This window comes from Staurois parvus, unplaced genomic scaffold (assembly GCF_062004578.1).
Source record: "Staurois parvus isolate SC_StPar_1 unplaced genomic scaffold, SC_StPar_1.0 ptg000321l, whole genome shotgun sequence".
Classification (NCBI taxonomy): domain Eukaryota; kingdom Metazoa; phylum Chordata; class Amphibia; order Anura; family Ranidae; genus Staurois; species Staurois parvus.
The window spans coordinates 5,513,337-5,526,877 of NW_028318117.1; the positions used below are offsets into that span (position 1 = coordinate 5,513,337).

A 13,541-nucleotide genomic window follows, 5' to 3' on the forward strand; every position below is an offset into this window, starting at 1 on the left:
ATTTACTGCTAACCATATACTTCTATTGAATATCTTTTATATGTCATTTGTTTTGCCTGACATTTTACAAGACTGCGCTATTTCTGTATTATTTCTTTTAGTGAGAATCCGTGCAGTTTTTGTGGCTAGTGATTGAACAAATCCTCTGGTATCTAAGGAGCAAAATCTTGTTTTAAGTCAATCTTGAAGTCCTTAAGAAGTGTGGAACACCACTACCAATTGGAATATACATTCCCAACAATCAAACTGCGCAATTGTGACATCATCTTGACTAATCCCCAAGAACATTTGGTAAGTACTCTATTCATCTTTTTGTGTCAAGCTGCATGCAGACTTAGTCAGTAAAGTGAAAAAGTGAGACAAGTGAGTTAAGGCTTTGATAGTTTTACCTCTGGTACCCATGATAGGTAGTCAGAGGCCTCAAATTCTGTCCTTGGAAAGGTTTCTGATGACCACTGTTGTTGCCAAGGATCATTAGAAGCTTCCTCATACAGGGAAGCATGTGTGTGAAAGGAGGGGCTGCAGTGTTCAATGTAATGATGTTATCATGCTATCCTTGTGATGTGATGATAGACTATTTGAACACAAGTTTTGTGAACACCTGACCATTGCACTTATGTCTTTTTGTTGCATATCCACAAAAGGAGTGTCCACCCCACCCTTTAACAGCCTCTACTCTTTTGAGAAGGCTTGTCACAAGCCTAAAGAGTAGGTGGGGTTAGGCATCCATGTTGGATGGGAAGTCCCAGCTCTCAATCAACCAGTTCTCTCCAAAGGTGCCTAATAAGGTAAAGTCAGGGCTCTGCTTTGTGCAGACCACTTAAGTTCCTCAACAGCAAACACATCAAACCTTGTCATTATAGACTTGGAATTGTGCACAGGGGCATAGTCATGCTGGAACAGAAACAGGCTTTACCAATTCCCCATTAGGGAGATTCAACCTCAATTTGTCATGTTATTGTTATCACCAAAAGATCGAGTGAAAGAAAATCCCAAATTTAGGGTTGTTCCCAGAACTGTAATAAAGGAGGTGAATGGAAATCTTCCCAATGGGACACTGATGACAAAAATTGAAAGGGTTTATAATCCTCCCGTACTCTATTCAAAATGAAAAAAAGTTTTACTTTTAGTTTTACTTTAACAGGAAACACCTGAACTAAATTTCGAGATGTGTCCACATACTATTTGCCATATAGTTTGTGTGATGGTCAAGTGTCCATAAACTATTTGCCATATAGTGCATTGCCCCAGAGTGTACCAAACAGCAGATACGCTACAAAACATGCCCATGTGTCTTGTTTGTACAATGCAAGATGAATGTATTGAAGTTGATTAATCTCAAGACAAAATTAATACATTACAATTTGTTCCAGGAATGGAACTTACCTTTCATGGGATTTTATTTACTTATATACTATTCTATAGTTAGCATTGTTACTGGGCAGAAACCACTCGCTTTTATTTAATGTGCATTAATACATTAATGAGAACATAATGAGATTAGCTTTGCCTAAATATGCATTTAAATTGTTCATGTGGCTGTCAAGGTTCATTGTTCCTCTTTTATATGCATCTCCATGAATGAGTAGACAATATCTTAGCAACCTTTATTAATCTAGGTCATAGTCTTTGGATTCAGGGCACTTCAATATCCTTTTTTTCCCTATTTCCTTATTGTATCTTTTATTCCTGTACACCTTCCAACAGAATACAATGTTTTTTTTAGATCTAAAAATATCTGCTATCACACACAAGAGGAAGTGCACTGACAAGTATGAAGAGTATTCTAGCTCAGCATTGTGCACATTATTCCGAGTCATTTTTCATTCTGTTCTGTAGAGTATAAAATATGTATTGTTTTACCAATGTAAAGTTTCTTGCATCGTATTGTTAGCTTGGTTCTTTGTTCCATGTAAAGTGATAAAGTGGTTTTCATTATTGTCAGATATGCAGATTATTTTTACTATTGGAAAAATTGTGGAAAGTTACTGTATTAGCTAGAACATCCTTTCTTAACCTTTTCAATATGGAGGAACCCTTGAAATAAATTTGGTTCTCAGGGAACCCCTGCTAATAATAACAAATTTTACATCTTAGAGTACATTGGCATGAAGCGTAAGCTGAGATATAAAAATAAATTAAAATATATGGAATGTGGTGTACTGTGGAGTATTTGAAACCGCAGGCTGCTCTATGTAACACAATTATTTTTCAGTAATACCAATAAAACAAAACAGATAAAAATAATAATGGCCAGAAAATAAATGAAGACAGTGAATATTTTAGTGTTTCCTAACATTTTTGGTCATTGGGAAAAGGTCCCCCTTACACTGGTGGTCAGTGGAAGAAGGGCCCTATTATACTGGTGGTCAATGGGAATAATTCTATTTACATTGGTGTTCAGTGGAAAGAATGGCCCTTTACAGATGGCTAAAAAGATCACTGGTGTCAACGGTTATTTGGATAGTTCCTGGGAGACTGTAATTACTCATCTTTCAAGGAGTCCCTAGAATACTCTGTAAGAACCACAGGATTTTTTGGAACCCTGGTTGAGAGAGGCTGATTTTGAGTATTATTAATTTAGTCTCAGGTGTAGGGTTTGATGGAGTCTTTGTATGCAACAAATTAAACTACAGTAATTAAAAGTGACCCTCATTTTTTGTTTAGTTTTTTGCCAATCCATTTAACAGTACTTGTCCACAGAGGCATTTGTAAATTTGCTATTGCCCACCCATGTGTAGTAAGTTTACCTGGATACAGTGACATCATCCCTCTTTTTCTTGGTTTGCTGGAATTATTAACTTTTTTCTTATTGCTTACAATTTCATCTAAGGGCACAATGAACTACCAGCCAATAAAAAACAAAATGATTCATTCCAGTTATGAAAGAAAGGATGATTTCATTGTCTCTGGACACACTTCGGAAGGTAACATTGATTTTTACAGCTGATAATTTTTACCCAGAGTTTTACAGCTGCTATTTGGAGATTGCTGAGGAGCTATGGAGGGAGAAATGGCATAATAAAGAGTTTCACCAGCCTCTATGTTCAGTTTATGTTAAAGTTTTAGTAAATCAGCCTCACTATTTTAAATAGGGTCAGATTTTTCTTAATCAGCAACACATCAGAAGCTCCACTGTTGCATATGAAAGAGTTGTTTGGAGGCTAGGTAAATAAAAAAATCTGTTTGTGAAGATTTTTTAGTGGTTTTATTCCTTTCCCTTATAATGGTATGTATTTGTCTCTGATTGGGTCTCTATCCGAGTTTACCATATGAAGATGCGGTGGTGTTCTCTGCCCTGTGGATACACAGAATTGGGGACACATTCTTGGGGAGAATAATTAGAGAGACAGTTATTCGGCCCCCTAGTAAGGACTGCTAAACAGCAAATTGCTTCTGTCAGGCAAGAGCATTGGTGGTGGTGGTGGCAGCCATATTGAACTGAAGGAATGAGACATACCTTGCTAATGCATCACAGAGTTCCAGTAAAATTGTTAACTAGCATTTAGCCAAACTTGTTCTGTGAATCCAACTGTAATATTACCAGATTTATTTAGTGAGAGTGAAAGCGCAAGTTAAGAACTGTGTGTATGTTGACAGAAAAAGGGTGCATTGTAGAAGTACCATGCCTGGAGACAAGGATTAAATGAGGAGTTTGTTATGATGTGGTTGAGCTCTGAAGCCCTCACCAGAGAGCCCCTGAGTGCTGTAAATAAACATGGATGTACTGGAGCTGTGTGCCCTCTAGGTTCTCTGTTGGTAAGAGATGACTTGGCTCTGCAGAGATCCTGTCCCCCGAAGTGCTCTTTGGCTTTAGGAGAGATAAAGTGTGCAAGGATGGTCTATTTTATCAAAAATCCTCTTTAGAGATACAAGTATTTGTGCTATGCAAGTAAAATGGTTGATTGTATTTTATTGTGATTGTGATGCAATGAACCCTGTTACTATTTGCTTTCTAAATGGCATTTCTTCACAGTGGGGGTTCTATATAAAACAGGAAAAGTGATGTTCCTCGTGCACAAAGTCAAGATGCTTCTTAAAAATGCCTGCAGTGTTGAGAAGCTGTGCTGAAATGTCAGGGATGTGAATTATCAAAAGCTGTTTGATGGGTTGACTATGAAAGCCATGGAGCTGTAAATAGAAGGTGAAATATGGAGGTGATTTTTAACTATGACTGGTATAGTAAGGGCACAGCTGTATGGAAGATTTTACTATTTTTTTTATATTAGATTAACCTTATGTTAACAGTTGATTTATCTGAAACACACTGGATTGTGCTCTAACGTTTGTTACAGCAGGAAGAATAATTGTATGAGAAAACTACATTTTATTTTTATGTTTCAATATGCTTATATTGTGTATGACTTAAATCACATGCAAATTTTTTTTAAATGGATAGTGGACAGCTATTTTGCCAATGGAAACATTTTCAAAATAAAGTAGCTTAATTTCAAAATAGACCATTTACAAGTGTGAGATGGAATCTTACTTTTTACTAGACACATGTGAACTGATAGCTGAAGCCTTGCCCCAGACTTCTTAGCACCACTGGAAAAGATTACACTGACTTGTTCTTGGACAATCAACATCTGCCTTGACACATGCCATAGTGATTCAATTAAGGTGACTAAGTTACGTTGTACTTGTGTGACTATAAATGCATGGTATGTTCCTGAAACTCATTGGAACTAAAGAAGCTACTTCGATAAGCAGAGAAATAACTTCAATGTTACAGAACAGGTCCACATGATGTGACTAACCTTTTCATTTTCCAAACCTTGGCTTAAATATTTTCCCAAAATGAACTCAGCTCCTCAAATTCCCCACTTCACATACATAAATAATATTGCTAATCCTCAAGCTACCCATTTTATGTTTACATAAACTCTCTGCAAAGAGACCCTCCAAATGCCCCTTTGCTCACCTTGCCTGTGCTTTCTCACCTATTCTTCCTTCATCACAGAATATGCAGTTCAGTTTTGGGCACCAATTCACAAAAAGAACATTGGGGAACTTGAGACAGTATAGAGAAGGGCAACTAAACTGATACGTGGCATGGAGGAGATCGGCTATGAGGAAAGATTAGAGGAACTGAATTTATTCTCTCTTGAGAAGAGGAGATTAAAGGGGGATATGATCAACTTGTATAAATACATCAGTGGATCATATAGTGAACTCAGAGTAGATTTATTCACCCTGAAGTCAACACAGAGGACAAGGGGGCACTCTTTACGTCTGGAGGAAAAGAAATTTAATCTCTAAACACGGAAAGGTTTCTTCACAGTGAGAGCTGTGAAAATGTAGAATAGACCCCCTCAAGAGTTGGTTCTGGCCAGCTCAGTGGATTGCTTCAAAAAAGGCCTGGATTCTTTCTTAGATACACAGAATATAACTGGATACTAACATTTATAGGTAAAGTTGATCCAGGGAATATCCGATTGCCTCTCGGGGGATCAGGAAGGAATTTTTTTTCCCAGCAGGAGCTTACATACAGTAGTTCTCAATGTTAAATTAAAGATAGTGAAAATGCTTAAAAAATGGCTTTAGTTTGCTATAGCACCATGATTTATAAACAATATGATGTTTTAAAATGGAATGCTTATTCACATTCATTTCATGTTTTCTCGCATCTCATTTTGCACATCCAGTTTGCAGCAACTTCATCTTCATCGCTGGTGACAATAGCAGACCATGTCTGCACATTGTGTGTTGAAACATGTGCAGTGACAACCTAGAAACACAATTGGAAGACAGGGCCAGATAGTTGTCACCTTATAATAGGAGTGCCTGAACAAGGACCTTTATGGCAGAATCACCAGGTATAATTTAAATTAGTTGCAGATCTTGAATATATTTAAAATAACATTTGAAATGCCTTAAAAAGTTAAAGTTTATTGAATTTCAGTGGTTGGATTTACATATACTTTAATATTTATAGGTACCGGTAGCTAGAAAATATATTTGTTTTCTTTTGCACTTACACAATAAGGTGTTATAGTAACAAAAAGCTGCCTACAGCTCTTCTGAAATTTTTGCTTTAGATTGTAGACTTTGGGGTCTTCCCGTTTATCCAGGTCTGTCAACCTACTAGGCATGTATGCAGAATTTGAATTATTATTCCACTCTGTATCCACTTCTTCATATCATAGCTGAGCTGGACAAATAGAAAAAACTGAGCTGCTAGAAAGAATCCTGTGAAAAATAATATAATTTACTTCTCTGGTTTCCGTAAGTTGTGTCATCAATTAGCTTGATGGAATACAGGATATGGACACACTCACATACATTCACTGCTCTGTTCAGTTAGCAGGTAAGTGGGCAATTAACATACCAGCTATGCTATATGTTCTTCTACGATTTAATGAAATAACCTGACTTTAAAATATTCACATTATGTCAAATTATTGCACTGAATATCACAGCAGTTAGCAGTAATTTATGTTCAGTGTACTCACCGAGATAGAATTACGCTTAGCAGATACTTCTCATACATGCTAATTAGATTGGACAAGAACTGTAGTTGCTTCTAATTTCTCTGCAAACATGGTAAAAACAGTCTTATAAAAGATATATACAGCCTAAATACAAATATATAGAAGTAAATAATATAGTATGAGAGAAAAAAATATGCATATACAGATGAAGGTGACAATAAAATGTGAACTGGATCAGCCAGTGATCTATTGGAGGTTGTTGACTTCAGTGGGTCCAGAACTAACTGTGCATGGATCCCCCTCCATGCTACAATTCTGCAAACAAAAATTCTTGAGCAACCAGATCCCTTCTGTTTATGGGCAAAACTAGCCCAGTGCTCATAATTAGGCGGGCAAGTCATATATGCAATTCTGACTGTCTATGGCCAACACAAGGCAAAACTTTTTGTTCCATTTTGGATAAAGTAAGGGGGATTATAACCCCTGTCAATATTTTTTTGCCACATGTGTCTCATTGAGGAGATTTCCTTAAACTTCCTGTCCCATAGACACAACAGGAAGTAAGAGGAAATCCCTTCAAAGTGAGGGAGATCCCTGTTGTCCCCAGGATCATCAGATTGGAATATTTTACCTCTATTCTTGTTCTGGGGAAACACAAATTTGGGATTTGCTTTTACTTTCATTTGTGTTGATTAGGGTAAACAGGAGAAATTGAGATAGTAAAACTCCCTAATGGGGGCACAGACATCAATACAAATCTGACAGGTGTTCTAACCCCTCTCCACTCTATCCAAAGCTAAAAAAAGTTTTGCCTTTAGTTATACCTTTTTTTAAATAGAAACTTTATTGAGTTTTCCAGGGTATAATGCATACATTACATGTTATTTGCATCATAGCAAACCAGTAAGCAAATGACATGAAGTAAAGCAATACATGGTACTCCATGGACACAGTCAGAAAAGACTAAAACAGTAGTGAAAAAATATGAAAGGGTAAATGAGCTCACTAAAGAAAAACAAAAATTTGCTATATACTGTAACACTGTTAAGACTTTGGAGGTATAGATGTCATGGCCTTTCACTTAACACGAAGGGCATGCAAAGTAGTAGGTAGGGATTTTGAGATAAAATGAGCGAGGACTGTGTAGGAAAATGGAAGGGGGAAGGGAAAAGGAGAGGGTGTGGATTAGAAATGGAAAAAGAAAAGCAATTTAAACCTAAAACAGAACAAATAATTTACGGGAATAAATAAACAAAGACTGCATTCCAGCAATTGTCAACATTATGTTGGGGTTCACAAATCCAGAGTCATGACAAGGGAAGGTCAGATGCAAAGGTCAGATGCAAAGTCTACCTAATGTATTGCTGAGGCTTGCTTTGGCATACCACTCTGTATATTTAAAGGTAATCATCAAGGAACTTATTTCCGAGCTTGATAGAGACATTTCCATAAAAGCCCACAGTCTGGAAAAGAAACATTTGGTTGGGACAAAGCTTTGTAACTCTGTGTCCAACTTTTCCCTGTTCATTAAGATTTTAGAGTACTTTTTAACATCAGCATTGGTCAAAACAGTAGGGGAGATTAATTTTTTGAGGATCAGTCTCCAAGCTGCCATTAGGACGTCAATAAGTATGTAGTCATAGAAGTCCTTGATCCAATTGCTCATACTCCTGTTGTAGAGAGGTTTTATAAAGTGCAAAATGATTGGTTAATAAATAATGGAAATTGAAAAAGCATGTTTTTGTAGCATAAAGTCTATCAGATAGAGTTGGAGTGTTTTGTTCTTGTCAAAACATACCAACCTAATTTAGTCCATAAGCCCAAAATATTGAAATAAGTGGTTACTCAGTAAATTGTATTCAGTAGAGGTGTCCTGGAAAGATTTTGGTCTAGCAGGGTCCAAGGAGAACAGACAGAAGACCTTTGGATCACCAAAGAAAGCCTCATATTCCATGCTTTGTGGAAACATGGAATTGCAGTGAATAGGGAGATATATGGAAATAAAAGGTGAACGATCCAACTTTTTCCATATTTCCCTCCATAGCTATACTTTAAATCACTATGATTATACTATGCAACTAACTTTAAATGAACAGTGGTTATTACATCATTTTTATTTTATGATGGTCAGGTATTTTTTTAATGTTCGATAAATATGAAATATAGTATATTAATGAATTGCATTCTCTTTTTGAGCCAGCAGGTGGCTTTGAGCTCCTTTTTCCAATTGAATCTCTATATGTTTACAGCCTAATGGAAAAAGCCTTTGGTTTAAAGACTGCATAGCTAAAGCTGAAATGTACACACAGAAATGGATGACTCATCAGCTTTGACTCCTCTGTTATGGCAGGGCTCAGTCTGAAGTTTCAGTCAGACAAACTAGGCACAATGCAGGTAGCCACTGCTTTGCCATCTCTCTAGCTAACCCAGAGTACTCAGGGAATCCTCCTTTGTCATGTATTATACTAAAACTCCAACAAAAGCTCTTTTCCATTTTAGAACAGAGTGGGGAAGATTTAGAACCTCTGTTGTCTGTATCCAATCTGGGATATGCACTCTCACATATTCCCTAACCATTACTGTCACCAGAACAGAAAATGATGGAAAATCCAAACTTTTAGAGTTGTCACAGGAATGAGAAATTTTGTGATATCTTCAAAAGTCATCAACTGTTTTGGGGATAAAAGTCAGCATCTCCTCTAGGTTTGGGGGAATTTTTCTAATTTCCTATTTTGTCTTTGGAGCAAGAAGTGAGGGGGAATCTCCCCTGGGAGGACATTATAGTATATTAATGAATTGCATTCTCTTTTTGAGCCAGCAGGTGGCTTTGAGCTCCTTTTTCCAATTGAATCTCTATCTGTTCACAGCCTAATGGAAAAAGCCTTTGGTTTAAAGACCGCATAGCTAAAGCTGAAATGTACACACAGAAGTGGATGACTCATCAGCTTTGACTTCTCTGTTATGGCAGGGCTCAGTCTGAAGTTTCAGTCAGACAAACTAGGCACAGGAATGAGAAATTTTGTGATATGTTCAAAATTCATCAACTGTTTTGGGGATAAAAGTCAGCATCTCCGCTAGGTTTGGGGGAATTTTTCTAATTTCCTATTTTGTCTTTGGAGCAAGAAGTGAGGGGGAATCTCCCCTGGGAGGACATTGTGAAAAAACAAAGAAAACAAAAAAGTACAGAAAGCTAGGAGCCAGGTAAAAAAAATGGTATATGTGGCCTTATTAATGAATATCGTTGCCCAAAACTTAGTTTTTTAGTGGAGACGCTTTGGTAGTTATTCCATAGGTCCAAATGTGGTTAATCACTGAATGTAGCATTAGTCGGTTCCTGAACCTAGTGGTCCTGAATCCCTACCTGCAGCAGTATAGTGATGATCACTACATATCCAATGTAGGTGGTTTCCCTTGTCTCTTTTAGTGGTCATTTCAAGGGATATAGCTAATGTGCCTGGGTTCAGTTAGCATCGGTTTAGTGAATTTTGCAGGAAGACTGAACCCCGTTGAAGTCTACAGGGGATCCTGTTTATTTCTTGTCATTTGTATGGCTAGCAAGCATGCTATTCTCAAGCAAAGACATGGGAAGTTGGGCACTGCTATGGGGGACATATCAATGGCAAATGTAAAAGCAGTATTTCTCCCCACATACTGTAGATGTGCCAGCTTTCCCTAACAGCTCCAACACACACTGACAATATGACTGCTGTTAGCCCACCCTTTTACAGAAAAAGTGCTTATCAATTCTTGCAAATATTGGCTTTTGTGATTTTCTTGTGAATCTCCAAACTTTTTGGCCAAAACTTCAAGCTTCACAAACCTTGGGAGTTTGCCTCAAACCCATAGTAGAGGTGAAACCAAAACTTCATCCCTCTCCCTGTCTAGTGGTGGGCACCCTATATCTACTGGTCTCCAGTGGTGGTTACTCCATGTATCTGTGCTGATTATTCCTTGGCCAGTGTTGACTTATCCCTGTCTCAAGTGAAGATCATCCTCTGTTTAGTGGTGGGTGCTCTGTATCTATTAGTTTCCAGTGGTGTCCAGTGGTCTTCATGTGTCCAGTGGTGATAACACCTACTCTAATGTTGGTCATTCAGCATCTAATGGTCTCCAGTGCTGGTTACTCATGTGTCTAGTGGTAGATGCTCCTCCATAGTAGTCATTCCCTGTGTTACCTCTTGTTCCTAGTCGTGGTTTCTTACCTGCCCTCTATTTTATGGTCTCCCATTCTATCTGCTTTCACGATTCTCCTTTTTTGCCATTTGGCCACATTGTATAACTGAAGGAGAAGTCCATTATGCAGTCCTGTATGAAGAGAGAAAGTAACGCGGTACCTGTACTGTTTGCAAATTGAACCCAAGCAGGAATTTATGCAGGAAAGACCACCAGAAGAGGGCTTGGCACTAAGGAGATGTCACTTTAGGGTTATGCTTTTTGCTGTAGTCCAGGCATTATTCTGTGGTTGGTTGCAGTCACATATAGACATAATCTCTGCAGATTTTCATATGCATATTACAACAGCAAAAATCTCTCTGAATTTCTTTTGCATTTATAAGAAAGAGTAAGCTGACATATAATGTAACCGAGTCATGTAATACTTGTATAATTCAATTTTTTACATTTTGCAAATGCCCTTATATAGACTAATGCAGTCTGTCGCTCGGCTCAGCAATGTGAATAAAGATGAAGTACTCCAGCCCTGAATGTATTCTAAAATGTTCAAGGTATTGAATATCTGCAGCTAGCAGCTTCCTATTAACAGTGTTCTGCATTACACATTTTATTGAAGATAACTATTGTCATTACTATGACAATCTCTGCGCATGCAGCAGACATGATTTCATGCTATTGGTTTTATTTTCATTTGAATGAAATACATTGTTTTCTCATACAAATATACTGAATATAAATTTATAACTAAAAAGGAGATGATAAAAGGAGCGGTCCATCCAAAAGCAATAGCTTACTTATGGGTAAATTCTAGAAGGCCAAGCCAGCTCCTGGCTTTTAAATGTGTTTGAATACTCCCAAGAGCAAAAACCTCATCAATAGAGTCCCTAAGAGATATAAAAAAAACTCAAGTGTGTAAGGGTGCTTGTGAATGGCCATCCAGTGGCAGACTAGCTAATTGCACCTGCTTACAAATGGGTTATCCTGAAACATTAGTTTTGGTGGAGTTACCCTTTAGTAAGTGTCAACAAATATACAGTATTTTACTTTTGTGATTGGCATGTTTGGAGTTTATTTCTGTACTCCAGAAGTTCCTGCACTGCAGAATAATTCTTCAGCATTCATTTTAAGTCAAAGGCATCTGGATATACAGTTAGGTCCATATATATTTGGACACAGGCACAATTTTAGTTTTTTCAGGTATTTACCAAAACATATTCAAGCTATAGTTGTATAATGGATATGGGCTGAAAGTGCACACTGTCGGGTTTAATTTGAGGGTAGGTACATCCAAATTGGAGGAAGGGTTTAGGAATTTGAAGCTCTTAATAGTAGCCATCCCCCCTTTTTCAAGGGACCAAAAGTAATTGGACAATTGAATATAATCATATATAAAATGTTAATTTTTAGTATTTTGTTGAGAATCCTTTACTGGCAATGACTGGCTGATGTCTGGAACCCATGGACATTACCAAAGACTGGGTTTCCTCTTTTCTGATGCTTTGCCAGGCTCTAACTGCAGCTGTCTTCAGTTGTTCTTTGTGGGTCTTTCTGCCTTTATTTTTGCCTTCAGCAAGTGAAATGCATGCTCAATTGATTTGAGATCAGATGATTGACTCGGCCATTGCAGAATATTCCAATGCTTTTCCTTCAAAAGCTCCTGGGTTGCTTTTGCAGTCTGTTTTGGATCATTGTCCATGTGTACTGTGAAGCGCCGTCCAATCAACTTTGCTGCATTTGGCTGAATCTGGGCTGACAGTATATCTCTATATCCAGCTGCCTCTGTCTTCTGTCACATCATCAATAAACAACAATGACCCAGTGCCACTGGAAGCCATGCATGCCCATGCTATCACATTGCCTCCACTATGTTTTATAGATGACGTGTGCTTTTGTTCATGAGCTGTTCATGTAAAATTGAAATTCCTGCTTAAAGTGGTTCTGCGCCCCGTTTGAAAAAAAGTAAAAGTCAGCATCTACAAATAATGAATATGCTAGCATGTTTACTATGGGCAGCTGGCTGTGATTCCTTGAGACTTCACAGATGGCTGCACACTGTGCATTTGTGAGCTGTGGTGTGCTTTGTGAATGGTCCCAATGCCTTCTGCGACCTGTGATGTGTCACAGAAGGTTGTGAGTGGGGGAGGGAGGAGAACTTTTGGTGGATCACTGCGGTGATCTGACCGGAAGTGGGAGTAGGTATCTCTCAAACCAGGTACCAGTTTTCCCCCCAAAAGTGCCAAAAATAGAAGGGGGGGGTGCGTGGGGAGGGCATAAAGTGGAACTTTACTTTTAGGGTGAAGTTTGCTTTAACAGCACACATTACAGAATGTCTGCTATTCTTTGTATTAGCCAAAGAAGAGTCGTATGTGCTCCTCTTTGGTTGATTTTTACATTTGTCTTTAGGGCCTGACTTTCTGTGATTTCATAGCTAAACATTACGAATCTTTGTTCAATGAGAATGCCTTATACTAGCCACCTAAGCACTCTTATTGGACTGTGGAATGGCATCTACAAGGGTTATGTACTAGGGTTAAAGAAAGTTAGGCTCAGTGTGGACAGTGTGGCTCATGTGTGTAAAACTGTCCATAATCTATTACATTCAAAAATTTGTACGAAAACTCTAAATATATGCGATGACTTGACTAATGTTGTCTGAAAGTATATCAAAACTTTATTTGCTTTTAACATTCGATTTTGGAACAAATTGACTTTTTTGAATAAAAACCAAATACACTGTAAGGAATTAATTCTTCAGATTTTTCATCCTGCTCCTTCAAATGTTCTCATCACTGTGGTTGAAAAGGAATGTCAGTTTGACCCCACTAATTATTAGAAAATTTAAAGTTCTTAAAACAAAACATTTTAAATTCAATTTTATTAGCGTATAGCCAACTTAGAAGAGTATATGCTTTCTTGTTGGAGAACCTGAAGAAA

The 13,541-nt window shown here is 37.7% G+C and overlaps 1 protein-coding gene across 1 annotated transcript in view; it reads left to right on the plus strand.

Annotated features, from left to right (window-relative positions):
- RAP1GAP2 (RAP1 GTPase activating protein 2) overlaps positions 1-13,541 on the plus strand; it is a 918,850-nt gene that overhangs the window by 61,705 nt on the left and 843,604 nt on the right. The window contains exon 2 of the mRNA XM_089683779.1: positions 102-291. The gene's annotated coding sequence lies outside the window, so the exon portion shown is untranslated. The remainder of the gene's footprint in view (positions 1-101; positions 292-13,541) is intronic.